The sequence below is a fragment of the Physeter macrocephalus genome, chromosome 2, assembly GCF_002837175.3.
Source record: "Physeter macrocephalus isolate SW-GA chromosome 2, ASM283717v5, whole genome shotgun sequence".
Lineage (NCBI taxonomy): Eukaryota > Metazoa > Chordata > Mammalia > Artiodactyla > Physeteridae > Physeter > Physeter macrocephalus.
In genome coordinates, this window is record NC_041215.1 from 100,322,354 (window position 1) to 100,335,014 (window position 12,661).

General features: G+C 38.8%; 1 protein-coding gene across 4 annotated transcripts in view; it reads right to left on the bottom strand.

The window, feature by feature from the left end:
• HECW2 (HECT, C2 and WW domain containing E3 ubiquitin protein ligase 2) overlaps positions 1-12,661 on the bottom strand; it is a 410,406-nt gene that overhangs the window by 259,544 nt on the left and 138,201 nt on the right. The gene's annotated exons all lie outside the window — the stretch shown is intronic.

Consider the following 12,661-nt stretch of genomic DNA (forward strand, 5'->3'; position numbering starts at 1 on the left):
AATGTGAACATTTTAATCATAACATATTTCACTTAACTCAATATATCCAAACTATTATTTCAATGTTAATATAAATAATTATTAATGAGATATTTTGCTTTCTTTTTTTTTTTTTTGTACTAAGGTGTTTAAAGCCAACACATATTTTATACTTAAAGCACATTTCACTTCAAACTAACCACATCTCAAGAGCTTGAGAGCTTCATGTGGCAGGTGGCTCCTGGTCTGGACAGTACAGATCTAAACCACGGGAGTGCTCCCAGCTTCCAAGACAATCTGCTTCCTTTCCAACTTTATCCCACCAGAAAGGCCCTCAATGTAGCTAAGAGGAAAATATCATTAACTAGCTGACCATAATGTGTGAATAACCAAGAATTCCTTAATCCTTCCCAAGGGTTCTTTCCATGCATTTTAGCATGAAGATGCTTTTTTTCCATTATAGTTTGTTACAAGATATTGAATATAGTTCCCTGTGCTATATGGTAAATCATTGTTGTTTATTTTATATATGGTAGTATTCATCTGTTAATCCCGTACTCTCAATTTATCCCTCCACCTCCTTCCCCTTGGGTAACCATAAATTTGTTTTCTATGTCTGTAAGTCTGTTTCTGTTTTGTAAATAAGTCCATTTGTACTATTTTTTAGATTCCACATATAACTGATATCATATAATATTTGTCTTTTTCATGAAGATGCTTTTTGAGCCAAATCTCTACTTGTTATATGAAGACACCCAGTCTGGGGTAGAGAATTTTCTGGGGATAGATTTGAGGATGGGGAGGGTAACAAGTCCCAGAAACTCTTTTGGTATCTTTTAGCTTCTTTTCTTCCACCTTGAAACTATACAGTCTTCAAAAGCAGGAACAGTGCTCCAGTGGAGCTTACCTATAACAGGGGAAGAGATGAAGTGGGGAAGTGATCAGGTTATCTGTATATTTCTTTAGCAAACACTCACATGGCACTTACTCTTTCTAAGTGATTTACAAATATATACAGGTTACTTGTAAGTCTTCTGTGTTTATCTAAATAACTGCATATACTTAAACTTCACCCTGTCTCAATTCTTTCTCAATAACTTTAATGTAACATGCAAGACCATTTGCAAGGATTAGAAAAATCATAAGTGAAAGTTATTTTGTTATTTTTTAAAGTAACTACTGTTATTTTAATAAACAAATAATATAGTTCTGAATTAATTAATGCCTGGGGTAGCTCTCCAGGCCTAAGAGTCTGGGGAGAGGAACTAAGACTTAGAAGACAGTTAGAAATCAAATGCTAAAGACCATCTTTACACATGAAAACTCACTGTGAACTCTGCCTAGTGTTGGATGACCCCATACTTAGGAAAGAAAGGGAAAACAATTCATGCTCCCCTACCTTCCTATTCAACATGGCTCCTGGCTCCCAGAGCCCAGAAATCAGCTACATTAGGATACACAGGCCTTTGAGTTATAGCTTAGGAACTCATCCACAGCTCTTAAAGAATTGTTTCCACATAAAAAAAAATTAATTCCAACTTCCAAACCACCCCACTTTAAAGGAACTTTTAGAGCCTACCACTCACAAGCCAGTCACTGCATGTAGTGAGATGTGAGACCAGAGAGAGAAGAGAAGATTAGAAGAAACTTGGGCACAGAATGTGAAGTAATTCACTTGGAACCTCACCAATGAGCAGGGAGCCATTCCAGGCTCTTGAGCAGAAGAGTCAAAATACGAAATTTAAGCATGGGAAACTTAATCTGAAAGCTCAGGTGGGGCTGATTGTAAGATGGAGAAAACAGAGGTGGGGGAGCCAGTTAGAAGCTAACTGATTAGTTAAGACATCCGGCACTGAGTGCTGAAGAGCGGATTCAGTAACACAGGAAGGAAGTATATCAATCAGGAATATTTCAAAGAAAGAACCCGAAGACTTGGTAGCATATTGAATACCGGGGATAAAAGTGAGGAAGAAATTAAGACTCAATTCTGGATTTTCAATCTACGTGACAACAGAATCCCAGAAACATTAATAAGGCTGAGAAAATCAATACTACTTTGGGTGAGTTTAAAATAAATGCAGTGTATCCAAGTAACTATATCCCAAAGACTCTCATGAAGGTGGGCCCCAATTGCTGGTTATTATGAGGCCAGGGATAAAACAAATACTCAAATGCAAGTGTCTGCTTACTAATGGGCTTAGAATTTATTAGTTAAAATTGACTATGCCAATGTATCTCTAAAAGGCTCAACTCAGTGTTGAAAAACCTCACTCAGATGTTTTACTTCACATAATTTAGATCAATGGAAAAGAAGTAAAATCAGAATGCTGAGATTACAATGAGAGACTATTTCCAAACCTGCTTTGGAAAACTTCATTTTTCCCTCGCAATATAAGTAAGTAATGTATTTTTTAAGAGTTCATGTTTCTGTAATAAATAAGATCAAACCCCATGCAAAAATGAATTTGCAAAGTTGCGTAAAAACTTTAACAATCAAGCCACTCTATCTTCAGCTAAAATTTGAGTTTATAACTACCTTATTCAATGCAATGTTCTCACATGGGAAAATGAGGGCTACTCCAACAACAAGGAACGACTGCTTCACATTTTCTACTGATATCTAAGAATTCTTCCCTGGTGTCCTGGTTTCATATCTATGCCTTCTGCAATAAGAAAGGCAAATATTCTTCAGAATAGTATCTATGTTCTTCTGAAAAGCTTTAGTAGACAAAGCTGATGGTAAGGGAAACTGATTAATACCAAATTTATTAAAAAGAAAGCTAGTCCTTTAAAGTTCCTTAGACAATCCACCCACGGTGAGCCTCTGCTGAGGCTATATGTCCCATTCCCAAAGGACACAATTTAACACGATGTAGCACTCCTTTAAAAAAAAAAAAAACCCTCCCACTTCTAATTATGATTAGGTCGGTACTAACCTGCTGTCTCAGGTAACAGACATCTGCTTAAATGACAACCAAAAACAAAATCACTTTTCCTCCAGAGGTCAAGAGAGATATAATTACTCAGCAATTTGCAAAATGCTTTAGTATACAATTTCATTTCCAAAAGCAGCAGATTTTGTTTAGAAGATACAGACAGAAGCAGATGACAAATACATTAAACAAGAGTTTTTATATAAAATATTTTTGCTAAGGAATCTGGAGGTGAAACCTCACCTGAAGGGCAAATACTGAAAACATTCATTATGAAAAGATTTGTACAGACTGGAAATGCACCCTCATATTTTAATTTCCTAGATTGGACATTGAAAAATGAAACCAATAATAATAACTAACATCCTTGTTTAACCCTTCAAATTCCCAAAAAAACACCACATGCATACACACACATGCACACACCTGTTCAACTACACTGTACTTCAAACTCCATTTGTGTTTTACTATATAAATGAGGAAAACAAAGGCGGGATTATATTTATGTCTAGAGACACTAAAGAAAACATAATATGTCTGCAATAAGCAGAGATGTGAGACCTCTGGGAAGAGAAAGCAGAGAGCCATCAGACCCCGCAAGCCAGCTGTCACCTGAGATGAACAAAGTTATCACCAAATTCTCAACTAAGACCCCCTTCCCAGTGGCTTTTCACTGTGCCTTCTTGCTAAGAGAAAGCATACTCATTACTCACTGTTTATCATACATAACCATAACCCAATGCTTAGCTTACTCGGCAAGAGTGTGCTAGGAAAATGATTAAGATCAGAAAAATCCCTCCTATTCGACCTACCAATAAATGATTTCAGGGCATTCAACAGGGAGCCTGCAGTGACTGAAGCTGCCCCTCACTTCCTCTTTCCAGGTGGAAAAGTATCAGAAAATGCAATTTTCCCTCCAGCCTGCTGCACTTTAGGACAAGGCTCTTCTCCCCACAATTTTCTCAAATGATATGTTATGATCCACAACATAATAATAGTCCACCTGTAAATTTGGAAAAGGGATGAACACAAATAGAAAGAATTTTAAGTTCCAAACGTTGTTAATTTTAAAGACTGAGTCCAACAAAGCTTTCAAGCTGTTGATTAGCTTGAATCATATTTGACTGAATATGCAGCCAGACAAATATGAGAAAATAATTAAGATTTGGTTGAACTCTTCTGAATTCTTTAAACATGGTAAGGCTTTTAATTCAATTACTTAAACTTTTCTTTTGCAGCAACAGAGAGCCTGCAGTGACTGAAGCTGCCCCTCACTTCCTCTTTCCCGGTGGAAAAGTATCAGAAAATGCAATTTTCCCTCCAGCCTGCTGCCCTTTAGGAAAAGGCTCTTCTCCCCACAATTTTCTCAAATGATATGTTATGATCCACAACATAATAATAGTCAACCTGTAAATTTGGAAAAGGGATGAACACAAATAGAAAGAATTTTAAGTTCCAAACGTTGTTAATTTTAAAGACTGAGTCCAACAAAGCTTTCAAGCTGTTGATTAGCTTGAATCATATTTGACTGAATATGCAGCCAGACAAATATGAGAAAATAATTAAGATTTGGTTGAACTCTTCTGAATTCTTTAAACATGGTAAGGCTTTTAATTCAATTACTTAAACTTTTCTTTTGCAGATGTGAACAGATAATTCACAAAAGGAAAAATTTAAATCACTAATAATTATATGTTAAAAATTTAAACAAAAATTAGATATAATTTTCTATGCACTAAAATATCAACTCTGAAAAATAACAGTACTCAGAAGTGAAGGTGCAGTGAGACAGAAATTCATGCTGCTGACAGGATGGTTCTGCAAAGCTCGCTGGGCATGCCCTTGGAGAAGAAAAGGCATCTAGACCAAAACTGAAGGCAGTGGGGGACAAGTGAGTCCTCAAAAGAAGCAAGTGGGTTGTTACTAGAAGAAAAGGAAATGAATGCTGGACAAAAATAAAGGAAAAAGAAAAAATGGCAGACCCTTATACATGTAATTAGAGAAGAATTTAGGATAGAGAGTGCAGGAAGAATCAAGACAACATCTTATCTCAACAGTCAAGGAGAGAATGTAATGGGTCCTCACTGGAATGATACTCATTGGCATAGATACCAATTTTTTAAAAACTGATCTACACTTTTAAAATGCTATTAAATTAAGAACAGCAAAAGCATTTCAAGAATCATTTTTAAACATTATGCCAGATATGGAAATCAAAACTTTGTATATTTTCAATACCTGTTTAAAATTCCAACATATTTTTCAGTAAATACACATGAAGTTCCATGATCTGTCCAAGGATTGATAAAAAGAAACGAAAAACTCTTTTATATCGAGCACTCTTGGTGGTTTCCTTGCCTAGAAACAAATAGTGATGGTTTGAGCAGGAGAAGTAGAATCGATTCATTCTAGAGTCATCTCTTTTGAAAGATATTCAACGTTTACTCCCTGTACAGCCTTAGGGGAAAAGATGTCTTTTTTCTTTTGTGTGGAACACATCCCAAGACATTAACTTCCGCTAAAGCTGCAGATAATTACCAATTGTTGGTAAATGGAATTCGGATATTTAAGAACTCTGCATTACTTTGAGGTGGTTGGAGCACATCTGTGTGGAGAAGTCTTTGTTGCAAAGCAAACCGCATAAGCTTCTAGTTGTGGATTGTCAAAAGCTGCTAAAAAAGATGACTAACTGTATTGATATACAATTGCTTATTCCATAAAACACCAGAGGTTATAACTACAAACACTACTAATTGTGGCATGTACTATATACCCCACAGAACACTCCCCTCTTTTCCATTCCCGTTGCCACAACGGCACTAAGTCAAATCCACGTCATATCGTATCTAGGCCATCACTTCTTTATTATTATTTATTTAATTTATTTGGCTGCGCCAGGTCTTATCTGTGGCACACGGGATCTTTGTTGCAGCCTGAGGGATCTTTAGTTGCAGCGTGCGGGATCTTTTTTTTTTAAGTTGCAGCATGCAGGATCTTTTAGTTGCAGCATGTGGGATCTAGTTCCCTGACCAGGGATCGAACCCGGACCCTGTGCACTGGGAGCATGGAGTCTTAACCACTGGACCACCAGGGAAGTCCCAGGCCATCACTTCTTAAAAGGCCTCTCTGATCCTCGTGTTTTCCCCCAGACAACCCATCTACTGTCTCCCTATAGCACTTTTTCAATGACAACGCTCCCAATCAAGTAAAATACATAATTAAAGGGCCACGATGGTAGTGAACAAAGGGGCAGGGGTGGAACCTGGTTTAGGCAGGGTGAGTAGGCAGGCCTCTCACAGGTAGTGACATATAAACTGATTAAGTTGAGACCTTAAGTTAGCAGGCAGTTGCATAGTCCAGGTGAAAGGTGAAGATGGCATGGATTTGCATGGTGGTTCTGGCGGTCAGGGTGGTTTTTTAGTGTATTTCTTTATACTTCCTTAAACAAACCCAAAGTTCTATACAAACTTTCTCAATAGAAGGTTATCTGTCTGCTCCCCATGTAAATGCTTAGCACGCCCAGCATTGCTCATGCCATCCTCTCTACTTCCTGCACCTACTCCACCTTCAAGGTCTAACGACCACTCTCTTCTTGAAGAACAGCCAGCCAGAGGCAACATTCCCATGACTGAATTCCAGTGGCCTTTTTGATATCATTCATATCACGTGTAATTCACAATGCTTTATAGTCTAATTATAAAGATTCGTGTCTTCTCCTGCCAGACTATAAACTCTTTGAGAAAATTACTGTTTCTCTTATATGTTATATTCTCCATAAAATAGTAAGTTTTTGGTAAATATTTTTCAAATAAATGAATGGATGGGGTTGACTCCTACTAATCAGAAAATAAGAATGTAAAAGGACTAAATCAACAGTATGAATACATGTTGCATTTTCTTTAGAATTAGCCACATTAGCCATCCAAAAAGATTTTCTGAGTAAAGTACCTACTTTGTGCTGAAAAGCACAAGTCCCTTGTTATCGTAGAGAAAGAAATATAAATCAACCTGCAAGAAAGAAATAGAGAACAATTGCCTTCTATACTATAAGGTGTAAGTGCAAAAGTCACTTACACCTTAAGTGCAAAGCGCTCACTGCCAGGAATGATCAGCAGGGGCTGGAGTGTTTAAGAAAAGCCTAATGAGAAAAACTGAGCTGGACCTTGAAAGATACAAGGAGGCCTTTGAAATACGGCATGAATTTTAAGCCAAAGAAAGAATGCGATTAAAAAGTAAGGAAGGGCTTCCCTGGTGGCGCAGTGGTTGAGAGTCCACCTGCCCATGCAGGGGACACGGGTTCGTGCCCCGGTCCAGGAGGATCCCACACGCCGCGGAGCGGCTGGGCCCGTGAGCCATGGCCGCTGAGCCTGCGCGTCCGGAGCCTGTGCTCCGCCACGGGAGAGGCCACAACAGTGAGAGGCCCGCATACCACAAAAAAAAAAAAAAAAAAAGTAAGGAAAATAGAGAGAAAAAAAAAGTAAGGAAAGATAGTAATTAGCTTCCACTACCTTCACTCTGATCCAAGCCACTGTCATATGTCGTCTGAATAAATAATCACCTACATCCCTGCTTCCATCCTTGATTTCTTACTGTCTATTCTCAACTTAGCAACCAGAGTGATTCTCTTTAAATGTAAGTCAGAACATGTTGCTCGCTACCCCAGATCCTACAGTGGCCCCCATTTCAGTCAGAGTGAAAGCCAAAACCCTTACGATAGTCTGTAAGGTCCCACGTAATCTGGTCTCTGGTGCTCTCTGACCTCATCTACCACTACGGCCACCCATGCTCATGTAACCCTAGTCCCACTGCTGCTTCTCGAAGGCACCAGCCACACTATCACAGGAGCCTTTGCATCTGCTGTTTCTTCTGCCAGAGAAGCTCTCTTCAGGCAGACGACCTGAATAGACATTTTCCAAATAAGACATACAGAGGCACATGAAAAGATGCTCAATACTGCTACTCATCAGGGAAACACAAATCAAAACCACAATGAGATATCACCTCACACCTGTCAGAACAGCTATCACCAAAAACACCACAAATAACAAATGTTGGCAAGAGTGTGAAGAAAACCACCCTTGTACACTGTCGGTGGGAATGCAAATCGGTGCACCCACTATGGAAAACAGTATGGAGGTTCCTCAAAAAACTAAAAACAGAACTACCATATGATCCAGCAATTCCACTGCTGAGTATACATCCAAAGAAAAAGAAAACACTAATTCAAAAAGATACATGCACCCCAATGTTCACACCAACATTATTTACAATAGCCAAGATATGGAAGCAATCTAAGTGTCCAACAACAGATGAATGCATAAAGGAAATGTGATATATATACATAAATATATGTGTGTGTGTGTGTGTGTGGAATATTACTAAGCCATAAAAAAGAATGAAATTTTGCCATTTGCAACAACATGGATGAACCTTGATGGTATTATGCTTAGTGAAATAAGTCAGACAGAAAAAGACAAATACTCTATGATATCACTTATAGGTGGAATCTAAAAAATGAAACGAATGATTATAACAAAACAGAAACAGACTCACAGATATAGAGAACAAACTAGTTGTTATCAGTGGAGTGAGGGAGGGGGAAGGGGCAAGACAGGGGTAGGGGATTCAGAGATACAAACTACTATGTATAAAATAAATAAGCTACCATGATATACTGTACAGCACAGGGAAATATAGCCATTATATTGTAATAACTCTAAATGGAGTATAATCTATAAAAATATTGAAGCACCATGTTACACACCCGCAACTAATATTGTAAGTCATCTATACTTCAATTAAAAAATAAAATAGTAATTAATAAATCACCAATACCCGAGATTTCCATGGTATATAGAATGATCTGGAAGAACCAAAAAGTTAAATGCATATCAATATGCAGCACGTGGATAAGCAAACAGTTCTGTTCAGTCAGTATCATGACCCTGCTTATTGATACCAAGTTTAATCTTGATTCAAGTATTAGGATAAAAAACGTTTTGAAACCTTTCCCAAACGGACTGCCTACATTTTCATAGCACACATAGTTTTCAAAATTTTCTGACAAAGAAAAAAATCCTTTTAACCTAGATATTCTTTATCCAGCTGCACTCTATTAAGGAACTGAAGAAAGCAAAGAATATACAAAACAATGAACTGAAGACTTTTTATATGAGTCTTCATTCAACCATTCTTCCCATGCAATGACAGAGTTGATCACTACCACTCACATCTCTGTCTTTTAGGCAGTCACTCACTAAATTTCAGATGTTCCAACAATAAACTGATGCAAAGAGAAAATGCATAAACTAATAAAAGACTCAAGATTTCATAAAAGTCAATGAAAGTGATTTTGAAGAACTACTTGAACCACATGCTAAACCAACGATTAATAAGGGTCTGGCAAAGTTAGAATAGTTGACAACTGAAGGAGGAAAAATATTAAGTGCAATCTGAATGTCACAGGATTAAAAAGAATGTCACACGGGAAGGCTGACAGTGGCCTGGCACAGCTTTTGTAATATGACTTTCAAGACTGGGGTAGAAAGACAAATATCGTATTACGCTATTATACAGATTTTTGAAAAGATTAACTCCCCCAACCCTCTAAAAACGTCAACTCTTCATCTGTTCTTTTTTCACTCTAATAATGAGGCCGTATTTGTGATTACAAACAAGATTAGACTGATTTCCATAATTTGAACTTTTGTTTGTCGAGATCCAACTCTTTTTTCCCCTGATCACTATGAAATCCGGCTTCCCAGTGTAAATGGATGTGCTTTAAGAAGCCTGCTTTTCTGGCATCTCTTGTCTATGCCCTGCCCTCACACTCACCCCATGGTATCTCACAACCACCTTATGATGGAGCTGTAAATTCTAGATTGCCATTTCCAGATGACAGCACCACACTAGTGGGTGGCACAGCTGAGACCCACACTTAGGTCTTTAAAGCCTACTTCTCTCCCCATTTGTCACCGTTCCTTGTGGCAACTATACCAAGTCCACATCATGGGGTACCTACAGCTACCCACAAAAGTGCGTGGTGGGGGGCGGGTGAAATCATCTGTTTACAGGATTTAAAATCAGCGCCTTCCACGCAGGTGCCGAGCAGCCTCCTGCTGCCAAATCCGAGCTCCTGAGCTGACCTGCCATGCTTCCTCCCTGCCTTCTCACTCTCACTTTTGGTCCACCTACTGTAAGCTTTGCAGACATAGAAAGTCATTATTTCTTTATTTGTTATGAGCCACAGATCATATATAAGTCAACTTTATAAACCCACAATATTGTTGAGAAGAAGCAAGTTCCCTCTCTCAAAACAGCCTCCACGGACTCTGACAACTTTGTAATGTGAAGGCACAATAAAGAGGCCCCGAGGAGCGGCTTTACCGATGGGGGCCATTCCAGAATAGGACTCATAACAATCACATCCTTTTTGCCCGTCTCCTCTCAACCACCCATTTTTGAAAAGGATGATGAATATGTAGTAAGAGGGTTCCTTGAGCAAGCACATGAAAGTTTGTACACAGAACTGCTGCAGTAAGCAGAGAAGTAAAGTTCTGCCTCCCACGTCAATACTGGGGCTGGATTTCATGACATTTGAGTATGTGTTAAAAGGAAGACAGTGTTGGCCTCTTAGCCTAAAGATACTGGGAGGAGGGAGGAAATTTGTGATGTCAACTCTGGGAAGCTTGCCTGTCTAAACTACCAGCTTCCTCCTGCCCAAATGCACTGATGCCTACAACTAATCCTCAGGGACCCAAACAGCTCTCCAGCCGACTTCAGAATGACATGTCATAAGTCCCTAACAAAGCAACTTGGTCTTCTCCACCTTCTTCCCTTCCCACTAGTTTCACCAAGATGTCTAGTGCAGCAACAGTGACGTGGAAACGATTCACTGAAAGTGGAAAAAACATGGAATGAAACAAGGCTGAAGTTGGTGGAATGATTTCTGCAGAATAGACAATTCTTACAAAATAATGATAGAACCATTTTAATTGGGTTATATATCAGATAAAGTTCTATTTTAGGTAAAATTACCAATTTCTTTCTAAAGATGCTGAAAAAATTCTTTAGGTTCAATGAGTCAAATTATTTTAACTTATTAAATTTATAGATATTGGAGGGACTTCCCTGGTGGCGCAGTGGTTAAGAATCCACCTGCCAATGCAGGGGACACAGGTTCGAGCCCTGGTCCAGGAAGATCCCACATGCCGCAGAGCAGCTAAGCCCGTGCGCCACAACTACTGAGCCTGCGCTCTAGAGCCCGCGAGACACAACTGCTGAGCCCGCACGACACAACTACTGAAGCCTACGCGCCTAGAGCCTGTGCTCCGCAGCAAGATAAGCCACTGCAATGAGAGAACTGCGCACTGCAACAAAGAGTAGCCCCCGCTCGCTGCAACTAGAGGTAGCCCGTACTCAGCAGCAAAGACCCAAAGCAGCCAAAAATTAATTAATTAATTAATTAGTTAATTTTAAAAAGAACTTGGATTTCTTCTCCAAATTCAATATACTACAAGAAGCTGCATTTTAATAGATTAAAATCTATTCAAAGAAGGAAATCCATTCAGTTTATAAATATTTACTTTTGCTTAGAATGCTACACTATTAAATTTTTAAAAATATCATGGCCTTAATAGTTTCAAACAAATTAAAATCTTGTTAAAACATAAATCAATTATAACCGGTTGTAATTGAGGGAAAAATCTCAAAACACTATGCACTTATCCATTACTTTATTAATCCAATTCTTTTTTTAAAAAAGAGATCCCAGTGTAAACCAAAAAACCACTCTCTGCCATGGTCAGTCCTTCTGTCATGACACATGAGTAACTGGGATAAAGAAGAGATTTTGAATCACAAGTATTGGCACTTCTCCTCTCTCCCTCTCTTCCTCGAAGAGGAAAGTGTTCTCCTGCCTGCCTTCTGGAAGTAAGGAGACCTTGCTGGTCAGCCGGGCTGAGAACCAGAGAGACAGCTGTGTATGGCTCTCGCCTCAATCCAGCGTGTCTGACACAAGGCCCTTCCCTAGTCTCTTCTGACACTTTTCTCTTTTTGGTTAGGCGAGTTGGGATGGGTTTCTGTCACAGACTTAAAGAATCCTAGATAATACACTGGACACGTCCCACTGTTTAGTTACAAAACCTAGGTAATGGGGGAAGCAGGGAGGGAAAAAAGGAAAAATCCAAAGAATCTGAGTTGACCTATAAAACACGGTGCTTTGCCAGAGAGGAGCAGGGAAAGAAAAACAAGAAAATGATGTGGTGGTGGGAGGGGAGATGTATATACAAATTTCCAGCTACAACATAAAACAAGCATTTCTGGAAACCTAACGTACAGCATAGTGATTATGGTTAGTAACACTGTATTACATATTTGAAACTTGGTAAGAGAGTAGATCTTAAATGTATCACCACAAAAAAGAAATGGTAATTATATCACATGATGGAAGTGTTAGCTAACTATGACAGTAATCATTCTGCAATATATAAATGTACCAAATCAACATGTTGTACACCTTGAACTTATACAATGTTGTATGTCGATTATGTCTCAGTAAAGCTGGGGCTGGTGAGGGGGGACCCAAAAGGAAAAGACTGGGGATTAAGTATGGGGAGCATTTTTTTCTGGGGGATTAGTGAGGAAGAAGGAAGATGGGAGAAGTAGCTACCAGGAACATGACAACCACAGGATGTGTTAAACTACCATATTCTAGACCCCAACCCAAATCTTCTGATCCTAACCCACCC